We start from the raw sequence: 11,794 nt of genomic DNA, 5'->3' as shown, positions 1-11,794 counted from the left end.
ATCACAACCTCTAGAACATCACAACCTCTACAACAACACAACCTCTACAACAACACAACCTCTAGAACATCAGAACATCTAGAACATCACAACCTCTAGAACATCAGAACATCTAGAACATCACAACCTCTAGAACATCAGAACATCACAACCTCTAGAACAACACAACCTCTAGAACATCACAACCTCTAGAACATCACAACCTCTAGAACAACACAACCTCTAGAACATCAGAACATCTAGAACATCACAACCTCTAGAACATCAGAACATCACAACCTCTAGAACAACACAACCTCTAGAACATCACAACCTCTAGAACATCAGAACATCTAGAACATCACAACCTCTAGAACATCAGAACATCACAACTTCTAGAACATCACAACCTCTAGAACATCAGAACATCACAATCTATATATATAAACTGGAAAAACAAAGTTGTTAACTTGTGTTTGGTGGATTATCTCTCTGTTGTATCAATGCTAATGGTCATTGTATTCTACATGGTTGGAAAGCCTGTTTATTTACCTTCACAATGATGTCACACTTGTAAGGATCATGTATTTGTGGGATGAGCAGCACAGCTGATTATGTGGGGAGCGCCCAAGAACAATTTGCCAAAATGCTCCGTCAATGGTAAACAGAATACCTCTAGAACATCACAACCTCTAGAACATCAGAACATCAGAACCTCTAGAACAACAGAACATCTAGAACATCACAACCTCTAGAACATCAGAACCTCTAGAACATCACAACCTCTAGAACATCACAACCTCTATATATATATATATAGAAATAACAGCTGCAGAACCACCCTGGTTCACATCCAGGGTTCCTCCATGGTCACAGTTCACTTCCTGTTCTCACCCCAACCTGAACAACACCCACTGAGTCTAGAACATCACAACCTCTAGAACATCACAACCTCTAGAACATCAGAACATCACAACCTCTAGACCATCACAACCTCTAGAACATCACAACCTCTAGAACATCAGAACATCACAACCTCTAGAACATCAGAACCTCTAGAACAACAGAACCTCTACGAAACCCTGACCCTATAATCTATAACTACAGAACATCTATGATCTATAACATCAGGAGTTCACTCAGGGTTGACTTTATATAACCTGTAGACCATGAAGAGAACCAGATGAATCATCACTTCTAGAGACGTTAACTCAGTAAACTCTCTGAATGAATCCAGCAGGTCTGTAGTCAGAGACGTCCTGAAGTCAAATAGATCAGGATCATTGATTACATTGATTATCCAGCAACCCAGAAATCAAAGAATGAAGACGTTTCCCTCACAGATTAGTGGGATTTCTTTTTAATTTATAATGTTTTATACTTCTGGTGAATATAATCCATCAATCTGACTTCCATAGATGTATTTAGTATATACAGTTCCCTTTGTTAACACTTTTATTTTGAAAAGCTAACAGGAAGTGATCATCTCGCTGGTTCCCTCCACTAACAGGAAGTGTAAGGCGGTAACGTTATGGTACGGCGGTAACGTTATGGTATGGTGGTAACGTTATGGTATGGCGGTAACGTTATGGTATGGTGGTAACGTTATGGTACGGCAGTAACGTTATGGTATGGTGGTAACGTTATGGTACGGCGGTAACGTTATGGTACGGCGGTAACGTTATGGTACGGTGGTAACGTTATGGTATGGAGTTAACGTTATGGTATGGCTGTAACGTTATGGTATGGCGGTAACGTTATGGTGTGACTGTAACGTTATGGTGTGGCTGTAACGTTATGGTGTGGCGGTAACGTTATGGTATGACTGTAACGTTACGGTGTGACTGTAACGTTATGGTGTGGCTGTAACGTTATGGTGTGGCGGTAACGTTGTGGTGTGGCTGTAACGTTATGGTGTGGCTGTAACGTTATGGTGTGGCTGTAACGTTATGGTATGACGGTAACGTTATGGTGTGACTGTAACGTTATGGTACGGTGGTAACGTTATGGTACGGAGGTAACGTTATGGTACGGCGGTAACGTTATGGTATGGAGGTAACGTTATGGTATGGCGGTAACGTTATGGTACGGCGGTAACGTTATGGTATGGAGGTAACGTTATGGTGTGGCGGTAACGTTATGGTATGGAGTTAACGTTATGGTATGGCTGTAACGTTATGGTATGGCGGTAACGTTATGGTGTGACTGTAACGTTATGGTGTGGCTGTAACGTTATGGTGTGGCTGTAACGTTATGGTATGGCGGTAACGTTATGGTGTGGCGGTAACGTTATGGTATGACTGTAACGTTACGGTGTGACTGTAACGTTATGGTGTGGCTGTAACGTTATGGTGTGGCGGTAACGTTGTGGTGTGGCTGTAACGTTATGGTATGACGGTAACGTTATGGTGTGACTGTAACGTTATGGTACGGTGGTAACGTTATGGTACGGAGGTAACGTTATGGTATGGAGGTAACGTTATGGTATGGCGGTAACGTTATGGTATGGAGGTAACGTTATGGTGTGGCGGTAACGTTATGGTATGACTGTAATGATATTGTATGGCGGTAACGCTATGGTATGACGGTAACGTTATGGTGTGGCTGTAACGTTATGGTGTGGCTGTAACGTTATGGTGTGACTGTAACGTTATGGTGTGGCTGTAATGTTATGGTATGGCGGTAACGTTATGGTATGGTGGTAACGTTATGGTACGGCAGTAACGTTATGGTACGGCGGTAACGTTATGGTACGGTGGTAACGTTATGGTATGGAGGTAACGTTACCTCCATACCATGTTATCATTGATTACATTGATTATCCAGCAACCCAGAAATCAAAGAATGAAGACGTTTCCCTCACAGATTAGTGGGATTTCTTTTTAATTTATAATGTTTTATACTTCTGGTGAATATAATCCATCAATCTGACTTCCATAGATGTATTTAGTATATACAGTTCCCTTTGTTAACACTTTTATTTTGAAAAGCTAACAGGAAGTGATCATCTCGCTGGTTCCCTCCACTAACAGGAAGTGTAAGGCGGTAACGTTATGGTACGGCGGTAACGTTATGGTATGGTGGTAACGTTATGGTACGGCGGTAACGTTATGGTACGGCGGTAACGTTATGGTACGGAGGTAACGTTATGGTACGGAGGTAACGTTATGGTATGGCGGTAACGTTATGGTATGGTGGTAACGTTATGGTACGGCAGTAACGTTATGGTATGGTGGTAACGTTATGGTATGGCGGTAACGTTATGGTACGGCGGTAACGTTATGGTATGGAGGTAACGTTATGGTGTGGCGGTAACGTTATGGTATGACTGTAACGTTATGTATGACTAACGTTATGGTATGACTAACGTTATGGTATGACTGTAACGTTATGGTGTGACTGTAACGTTATGGTGTGGCTGTAACGTTATGGTATGACTGTAACGTTATGGTGTGACTGTAACGTTATGGTGTGGCTGTAACGTTATGGTGTGGCTGTAACGTTATGGTATGGCGGTAACGTTATGGTGTGGCGGTAACGTTATGGTATGACTAACGTTACGGTGTGGCTGTAATGTTATGGTGTGGCGGTAACGTTGTGGTGTGGCTGTAACGTTATGGTGTGGCTGTAACGTTATGGTGTGGCTGTAACGTTATGGTATGACGGTAACGTTATGGTGTGACTGTAACGTTATGGTACGGTGGTAACGTTATGGTACGGAGGTAACGTTATGGTACGGCGGTAACGTTATGGTATGGAAGTAACGTTATGGTATGGCTGTAACGTTATGGTATGGCGGTAACGTTATGGTGTGACTGTAACGTTATGGTGTGGCTGTAACGTTATGGTGTGGCTGTAACGTTATGGTGTGGCGGTAACGTTGTGGTGTGGCTGTAACGTTATGGTGTGGCTGTAACGTTATGGTGTGGCTGTAACGTTATGGTATGACGGTAACGTTATGGTGTGACTGTAACGTTATGGTACGGTGGTAACGTTATGGTACGGAGGTAACGTTATGGTACGGCGGTAACGTTATGGTATGGAGGTAACGTTATGGTATGGCGGTAACGTTATGGTATGGAGGTAACGTTATGGTGTGGCGGTAACGTTATGGTATGACTGTAATGATATTGTATGGCGGTAACGCTATGGTATGACGGTAACGTTATGGTGTGGCTGTAACGTTATGGTGTGGCTGTAACGTTATGGTGTGACTGTAACGTTATGGTGTGGCTGTAATGTTATGGTATGGCGGTAACGTTATGGTATGGTGGTAACGTTATGGTACGGCGGTAACGTTATGGTACGGTGGTAACGTTATGGTATGGAGGTAACGTTACCTCCATACCATGTTATCATTGATTACATTGATTATCCAGCAACCCAGAAATCAAAGAATGAAGACGTTTCCCTCACAGATTAGTGGGATTTCTTTTTAATTTATAATGTTTTATACTTCTGGTGAATATAATCCATCAATCTGACTTCCATAGATGTATTTAGTATATACAGTTCCCTTTGTTAACACTTTTATTTTGAAAAGCTAACAGGAAGTGATCATCTCGCTGGTTCCCTCCACTAACAGGAAGTGTAAGGCGGTAACGTTATGGTACGGCGGTAACGTTATGGTATGGTGGTAACGTTATGGTACGGCGGTAACGTTATGGTACGGCGGTAACGTTATGGTACGGAGGTAACGTTATGGTACGGAGGTAACGTTATGGTATGGCGGTAACGTTATGGTATGGTGGTAACGTTATGGTACGGCAGTAACGTTATGGTATGGTGGTAACGTTATGGTACGGCGGTAACGTTATGGTACGGTGGTAACGTTATGGTATGGAGGTAACGTTATGGTATGGAGGTAACGTTATGGTATGGTGGTAACGTTATGGTATGGCGGTAACGTTATGGTACGGCGGTAACGTTATGGTATGGAGGTAACGTTATGGTGTGGCGGTAACGTTATGGTATGACTGTAACGTTATGGTATGACTAACGTTATGGTATGACTGTAACGTTATGGTGTGACTGTAACGTTATGGTGTGGCTGTAACGTTATGGTGTGGCTGTAACGTTATGGTATGGCGGTAACGTTATGGTGTGGCGGTAACGTTATGGTATGACTAACGTTACGGTGTGGCTGTAATGTTATGGTGTGGCGGTAACGTTGTGGTGTGGCTGTAACGTTATGGTGTGGCTGTAACGTTATGGTGTGGCTGTAACGTTATGGTATGACGGTAACGTTATGGTGTGACTGTAACGTTATGGTACGGTGGTAACGTTATGGTACGGAGGTAACGTTATGGTACGGCGGTAACGTTATGGTATGGAAGTAACGTTATGGTATGGCGGTAACGTTATGGTGTGGCGGTAACGTTATGGTATTACTGTAATGATATTGTATGGCGGTAACGCTATGGTATGGCGGTAACGCTATGGTATGACGGTAACGTTATGGTGTGGCTGTAACGTTATGGTGTGGCTGTAACGTTATGGTGCGACTGTAACGTTATGGTGTGGCTGTAATGTTATGGTATGGCGGTAATGTTATGGTATGGCGGTAACGTTATGGTACGGCGGTAACGTTATGGTGTGGAGGTAATGTTATGGTTTGGCGGTAATGTTATGGTAGGACGGTAACGTTATGGTATAACATCATATTATGTAGAGCACCCAGATACTGACATTGGTGTTCTCTGCATTGAAATGGCCCCGATGGAGCTGACCATGGATGGATAAAGAGAACGGAGCTGACGGGAGAGCTAGAGACCACCTTGGAGAAGTTAGAGGAAGTAGACACGTGGGACTACGTCCGCTTTTCAAAATAAAGATGTCAATAAAGGGAACTGTATATACTAAATACATCCTGGATGACCTGCAATTTCCTGATGTTAAAGTTATTGTACTTGTCCTCTCTCTGACTACAGACCTGCTGGATTCATTCAGAGAGTTTACTGAGTTAACGTCTCTAGAAGAGATGAGTCATGTTGTTCTCTTCATGGTCTACAGGTTATATAAAGCCAACCCTGAGTGAACTCCTGTAGTTATAGATTATAGATGTTCTGTAGTTATAGATTATAGATGTTCTGATGTTATAGATTATAGATGTTCTGTAGTTATAGATCATGGATGTTCTGATGTTATAGATTATAGATGTTCTGATGTTATAGATTATAGATGCCCTGTAGTTATAGATCATGGATGTTCTGATGTTATAGATTATAGATGTCCTGTAGTTATAGATCATGGATGTTCTGATGTTATAGATTATAGATGTCCTGTAGTTATAGATCATGGATGTTCTGTAGTTGTAGATCATGGATGTTCTGTAGTTATAGATCATGTATGTTCTGATGTTATAGATTATGGATGTTCTGTAGTTATAGATCATGGATGTTCTGATGTTATAGATTATAGATGTTCTGTAGTTATAGATCATGGATGTTCTGATGTTATAGATCATGGATGTTCTGTAGTTATAGATCATGGATGTTCTGTAGTTATAGATCATGGATGTTCTGATGTTATAGATCATGGATGTTCTGATGTTATAGATCATGGATGTTCTGTAGTTATAGATCATGGATGTTCTGATGTTATAGATCATGGATGTTCTGATGTTATAGATCATGGTTGTTCTGTAGTTATAGATCATGGATGTTCTGTAGTTATAGATCATGGATGTTCTGATGTTATAGATTATGGATGTTCTGATGTTATAGATTATAGATGTTCTGATGTTATAGATCATGGATGTTCTGATGTTATAGATTATGGATGTTCTGATGTTATAGATTATAGATGTTCTGATGTTATAGATTATAGATGTTCTGATGTTATAGATCATGGATGTTCTGATGTTATAGATCATGGATGTTCTGATGTTATAGATTATAGATGTTCTGTAGTTATAGATCATGGATGTTCTGATGTTATAGATTATAGATGTTCTGTAGTTATAGATCATGGATGTTCTGTAGTTATAGATCATGGATGTTCTGATGTTATAGATCATGGATGTTCTGATGTTATAGATCATGGATGTTCTGATGTTATAGATTATAGATGTTCTGATGTTATAGATTATAGATGTTCTGATGTTATAGATCATGGATGTTCTGTAGTTATAGATCATGGATGTTCTGTAGTTATAGATCATGGATGTTCTGATGTTATATATTATAGATGTTCTGATGTTATAGATTATAGATGTTCTGATGTTATAGATTATAGATGTTCTGATGTTATAGATCATGGATGTTCTGTAGTTATAGATCATGGATGTTCTGATGTTATAGATTATAGATGTTCTGTAGTTATAGATTAGTGATGATTCATGTTGTTCTCTTCATGGTCTACAGGTCAACAAGTTAACAACAATCACAATAACATGTAATCATGAGGAGGATCATCTCAGCTCTTTATCTACTGCTACTGCCTGTCTCTCAGCATCACGTGTGTGTCTCTATTGTTGTCCCTTGTTGTCCCTTGTTGTCTCTATTGTAGAGCTCTGTTTGTCTCTGACTGGGTGGAAGCTGCTGGACGGATCCACTGAAAGAGACTCAGTCAAAGCTGCAGGCTGACACTATCACCAGGTCATCTACAGGACACCGGGGGACGGGGACAACACCGCGGACCGGGGGCAACACCGGGGAGACAGCACCAGGAGGACAACACCGGGGGGACAAAACCGGGTGGGACAACACCGGGGGACAGCACCGGGGGACGGGGACAATACCTGGGACCGGGGGGACAACACCGGGCAGACAACACCGGGGGACGGGGACAATACCGGGTACCGGGTGGACAATACCGGGGGGACAGCAACTGGGGACAACACTGGGGGGACAACACCGGGAACCGGGGGGACAGCAACTGGGGACCACACCGAGGGGACAACACCGAGGGGACAACACCGGGGGGACAAAACCGGGGGAACAACACCGGGGGACAGCAACGGGGGACGGGGACAATACCGGGGACCGGGGGGACAACACCGGGGGGACAAAACCAGGGGGACGGGGACAATACCAGGGACCGGGGGGACAACACCGGGGGACGGGGACAATACCAGGGGGACAGCAACTGGGGACAACACCGGGGGGACAGCACCGGGGGGACAACACCGGGGGGACAGCTACAGGGGACAGCTACAGGAGACAGCAACAGGAGACAGCAACAGGAGACAGCTACAGGAGACAGCAACAGGAGACAACAACAGGAGACAGCTACAGGAGACAGCAACAGGAGACAGCTACAGGAGACAGCAACAGGAGACAGCTACAGGAGACAGCAACAGGAGACAACAGCAGGAGACAGCTACAGGAGACAACAGCAGGAGACAGCTACAGGAGACAACAACAGGAGACAGCAGCAGGAGACAGCAACAGGAGACAGCAACAGGAGACAGCAACAGGAGACAGCTACAGGAGACAGCAACAGGAGACAGCTACAGGAGACAGCAACAGGAGACAGCTACAGGAGACAGCAACAGGAGACAACAGCAGGAGACAGCTACAGGAGACAGCAACAGGAGACAGCAGCAGGAGACAGCAACAGGAGACAGCAACAGGAGACAGCTACAGGAGACAGCAACAGGAGACAACAACAGGAGACAGCTACAGGAGACAGCAACAGGAGACAGCTACAGGAGACAGCAACAGGAGACAGCTACAGGAGACAGCAACAGGAGACAGCTACAGGAGACAGCTAGCTGGGTGCTAACAGCTCGTCTCACCATCACAGACTCTCAGAGTCTGAAGAAGACAAAGTTAGAAGACGGTCAACTGGTCCTACCTCCGGTCCCCAGCAGCTCCTCGTCTCCTCTCCTCGTCTCTCCTCGTCTCCTCTCCTCTCCTCTCCTCTCCTCGTCTCGTCTCCTCTCCTCTCGTCTCCTCTCCTCTCGTCTCCTCTCCTCTCCTCTCCTCTCCTCGTCTCGTCTCCTCTCGTCTCCTCTCCTCTCCTCTCCTCTCCTCTCCTCTCCTCTCCTCGTCTCGTCTCCTCTCCTCTCGTCTCCTCTCCTCTCCTCTCCTCTCCTCTCCTCCTCCGTTAGCAGTAAATCTCCTCCAGTTTCCCTCGTGAACCTCTTCAGTCGTTTCTCCGTGAATGAGCAGATAAAGCCCGGTGTTAGCCCGGTACCAGCCGGTGTTCTGGTCGGTGTTAGCCCCGGTGTTAGCCCGGTACCAGCCGGTGTTCTGGTCGGTGTTAGCCGGTGTTCTGGTCGGTGTTAGCCCCGGTGTTAGCCCGGTACCAGCCGGTGTTCTGGTCGGTGTTAGCCGGTGTTCTGGTCGGTGTTAGCCCCGGTGTTAGCCCGGTACCAGCCGGTGTTCTGGTCGGTGTTAGCCGGTGTTCTGGTCGGTGTTAGCCCCGGTGTTAGCCCGGTACCAGCCGGTGTTCTGCTCGGCTGCTCTCCTTCACACTGCTGCTCTGCTGGAGCTGATGGTGCTGCCTTCACGGACTTACGGACATGTGAGACTCAGTGGTGAATCTATAGAGCTGAAGGCGGATCCGACCACGTGACATGAAGTCCTGTTGACATGTTGACATGTTGACATGACTACCAGGGTCTCCTAGAGCTGCATTATAATCAATAATTATTAATAATCATCAATAATTAATAATTAATACTAATAAAAAAATAAAAAAATAATAAATAATCATTAATAATTAATAATAATAATTAATAATAATAAACCATTTTTAAATAATAATTAATAATACTTAATGGGTTAATGAGGTTTTAAAGGAGCAGTTCAACATGTTGAGATGTAATAATGTCTGTGAAGGCTACACAGCTGCAGTTAGCCTAGCTTAGCGTAGAGACTGTAGTGTTAGCCTAGCTTAGCGTAGAGACTGTAGTGTTAGCCTAGCTTAGCATAGAGACTGTAGTGTTAGCCTAGCTTAGCAAAGAGACTGGACAGTGTTAGCCTAGCTTAGCATAGAGACTGTAGTGTTAGCCTAGCTTAGCGTAGAGACTGTAGTGTTAGCATAGCTTAGCGTAGAGACTGTAGTGTTAGCCTAGCTTAGCATAGAGACTGTAGTGTTAGCCTAGCTTAGCATAGAGACTGGACAGTGTTAGCCTAGCTTAGCGTAGAGACTGTAGTGTTAGCCTAGCTTAGCATAGAGACTGTAGTGTTAGCCTAGCTTAGCGTAGAGACTGGACAGTGTTAGCCTAGCTTAGCATAGAGACTGGACAGTGTTAGCCTAGCTTAGCGTAGAGACTGGACAGTGTTAGCCTAGCTTAGCGTAGAGACTGGACAGTGTTAGCCTAGCTTAGCATAGAGACTGGACAGTGTTAGCCTAGCTTAGCGTAGAGACTGGACAGTGTTAGCCTAGCTTAGCATAGAGACTGGACAGTGTTAGCGTAGCTTAGCGTAGAGACTGGACAGTGTTAGCCTAGCTTAGCATAGAGACTGGACAGTGTTAGCCTAGCTTAGCATAGAGACTGGAGCTCCACTTCACACACTTCTTCTTCTACTCTCAGTAATCAGCAGTGAAGATGATGAAGATGATGATGATGAAGATGATGATGATGATGATGAAGCTTCCTGTGCATTGTTTCTGTTTTCCCGCCTTTTCTTGTTCCTCGTGGTCTCAGACACAATGAGAGCTTCCTCTGCTTCCTGAAGCGTTTCCTGTGTTTCATCCTCTCAGAGCTCAGCAGTGCCCTCCAGCAGCATTCACTGTTTCATCCTCTCAGAGCTCAGCGGTGCCCTCCAGCAGCATTCACTGTTTCATCCTCTCAGAGCTCAGCGGTGCCCTCCAGCAGCATTCACTGTTTCATCCTCTCAGAGCTCAGCGGTGCCCTCCAGCAGCAGTCTGTGTTTCATCCTCTCAGAGCTCAGCAGTGCCCTCCAGCAGCATTCACTGTTTCATCCTCTCAGAGCTCAGCAGTGCCCTCCAGCAGCAGTCACTGTTTCATCCTCTCAGAGCTCAGCAGTGCCCTCCAGCAGCAGTCAGTGTTTCATCCTCTCAGAGCTCAGCGGTGCCCTCCAGCAGCATTCACTGTTTCATCCTCTCAGAGCTCAGCAGTGCCCTCCAGCAGCATTCACTGTTTCATCCTCTCAGAGCTCAGTGGTGCCCTCCAGCAGCAGTCAGTGTTTCATCCTCTCAGAGCTCAGTGGTGCCCTCCAGCAGCATTCACTGTTTCATCCTCTCAGAGCTCAGCTTGCTAATCAGAAACTATTGGCCAAATGGTGTCATATGACCGGTAATGTCTTTGTGCTAGTTAGCTTAGCTAGCTCTACCAAGCTAACATGTATTAGCGTAAAATCATTGGAAGTGAAACTAGTGCAGTAAAATCAATGGAAGTGAAACTAGTGCAGTAAAATCATTGGAAGTGAAACTAGTGGAGTAAAATCATTGGAAGTGAAACTAGTGGAGTAAAATCAATGGAAGTGAAACTAGTGGAGTAAAATCATTTGAAGTGAAACTAGTGCAGTAAAATCATTGGAAGTGAAACTAGTGGAGTAAAATCATTGGAAGTGAAACTAGTGGAGTAAAATCATTGGAAGTGAAACTAGTGGAGTAAAATCAATGGAAGTGAAACTAGTGGAGTAAAATCATTGGAAGTGAAACTAGTGGAGTAAAATCATTGGAAGTGAAACTAGTGTAGTAAAATCAATGGAAGTGAAACTAGTGGAGTAAAATCATTGGAAGTGAAACTAGTGGAGTGAAATCATTGGAAGTGAAACTAGTGCAGTAAAATCAATGGAAGTGAAACTAGTGGAGTAAAATCATTGGAAGTGAAACTAGTGCAGTAAATTCATTGGAAGTGAAACTAGTGCAGTAAAATCAATGGAAGTGAAACTAG

The 11,794-nt window shown here is 44.3% G+C and overlaps 1 protein-coding gene across 8 annotated transcripts in view; it reads right to left on the bottom strand.

Annotated features, from left to right (window-relative positions):
* The window catches only part of kifc3 (kinesin family member C3), a 57,498-nt gene extending 48,411 nt beyond the window's left edge, over positions 1-9,087 (bottom strand). For 2 of the 8 annotated variants that reach the window (XR_012596801.1, XR_012596802.1), the window contains exon 1: positions 8,779-8,863. The gene's annotated coding sequence lies outside the window, so the exon portion shown is untranslated. Of the gene's footprint in view, positions 1-8,762; positions 8,900-8,964 lie in introns of those variants that run through there. The other 6 variants (XR_012596800.1, XM_074656752.1, XM_074656787.1 and 3 more) reach the window with 5 other exon arrangements.
* Positions 9,088-11,794: the final 2,707 nt, after the last annotated feature.

This window comes from Sebastes fasciatus, chromosome 2 (assembly GCF_043250625.1).
Source record: "Sebastes fasciatus isolate fSebFas1 chromosome 2, fSebFas1.pri, whole genome shotgun sequence".
Classification (NCBI taxonomy): Eukaryota; Metazoa; Chordata; class Actinopteri; order Perciformes; family Sebastidae; genus Sebastes; species Sebastes fasciatus.
This window is presented reverse-complemented; position numbering and strand designations above follow the sequence as displayed.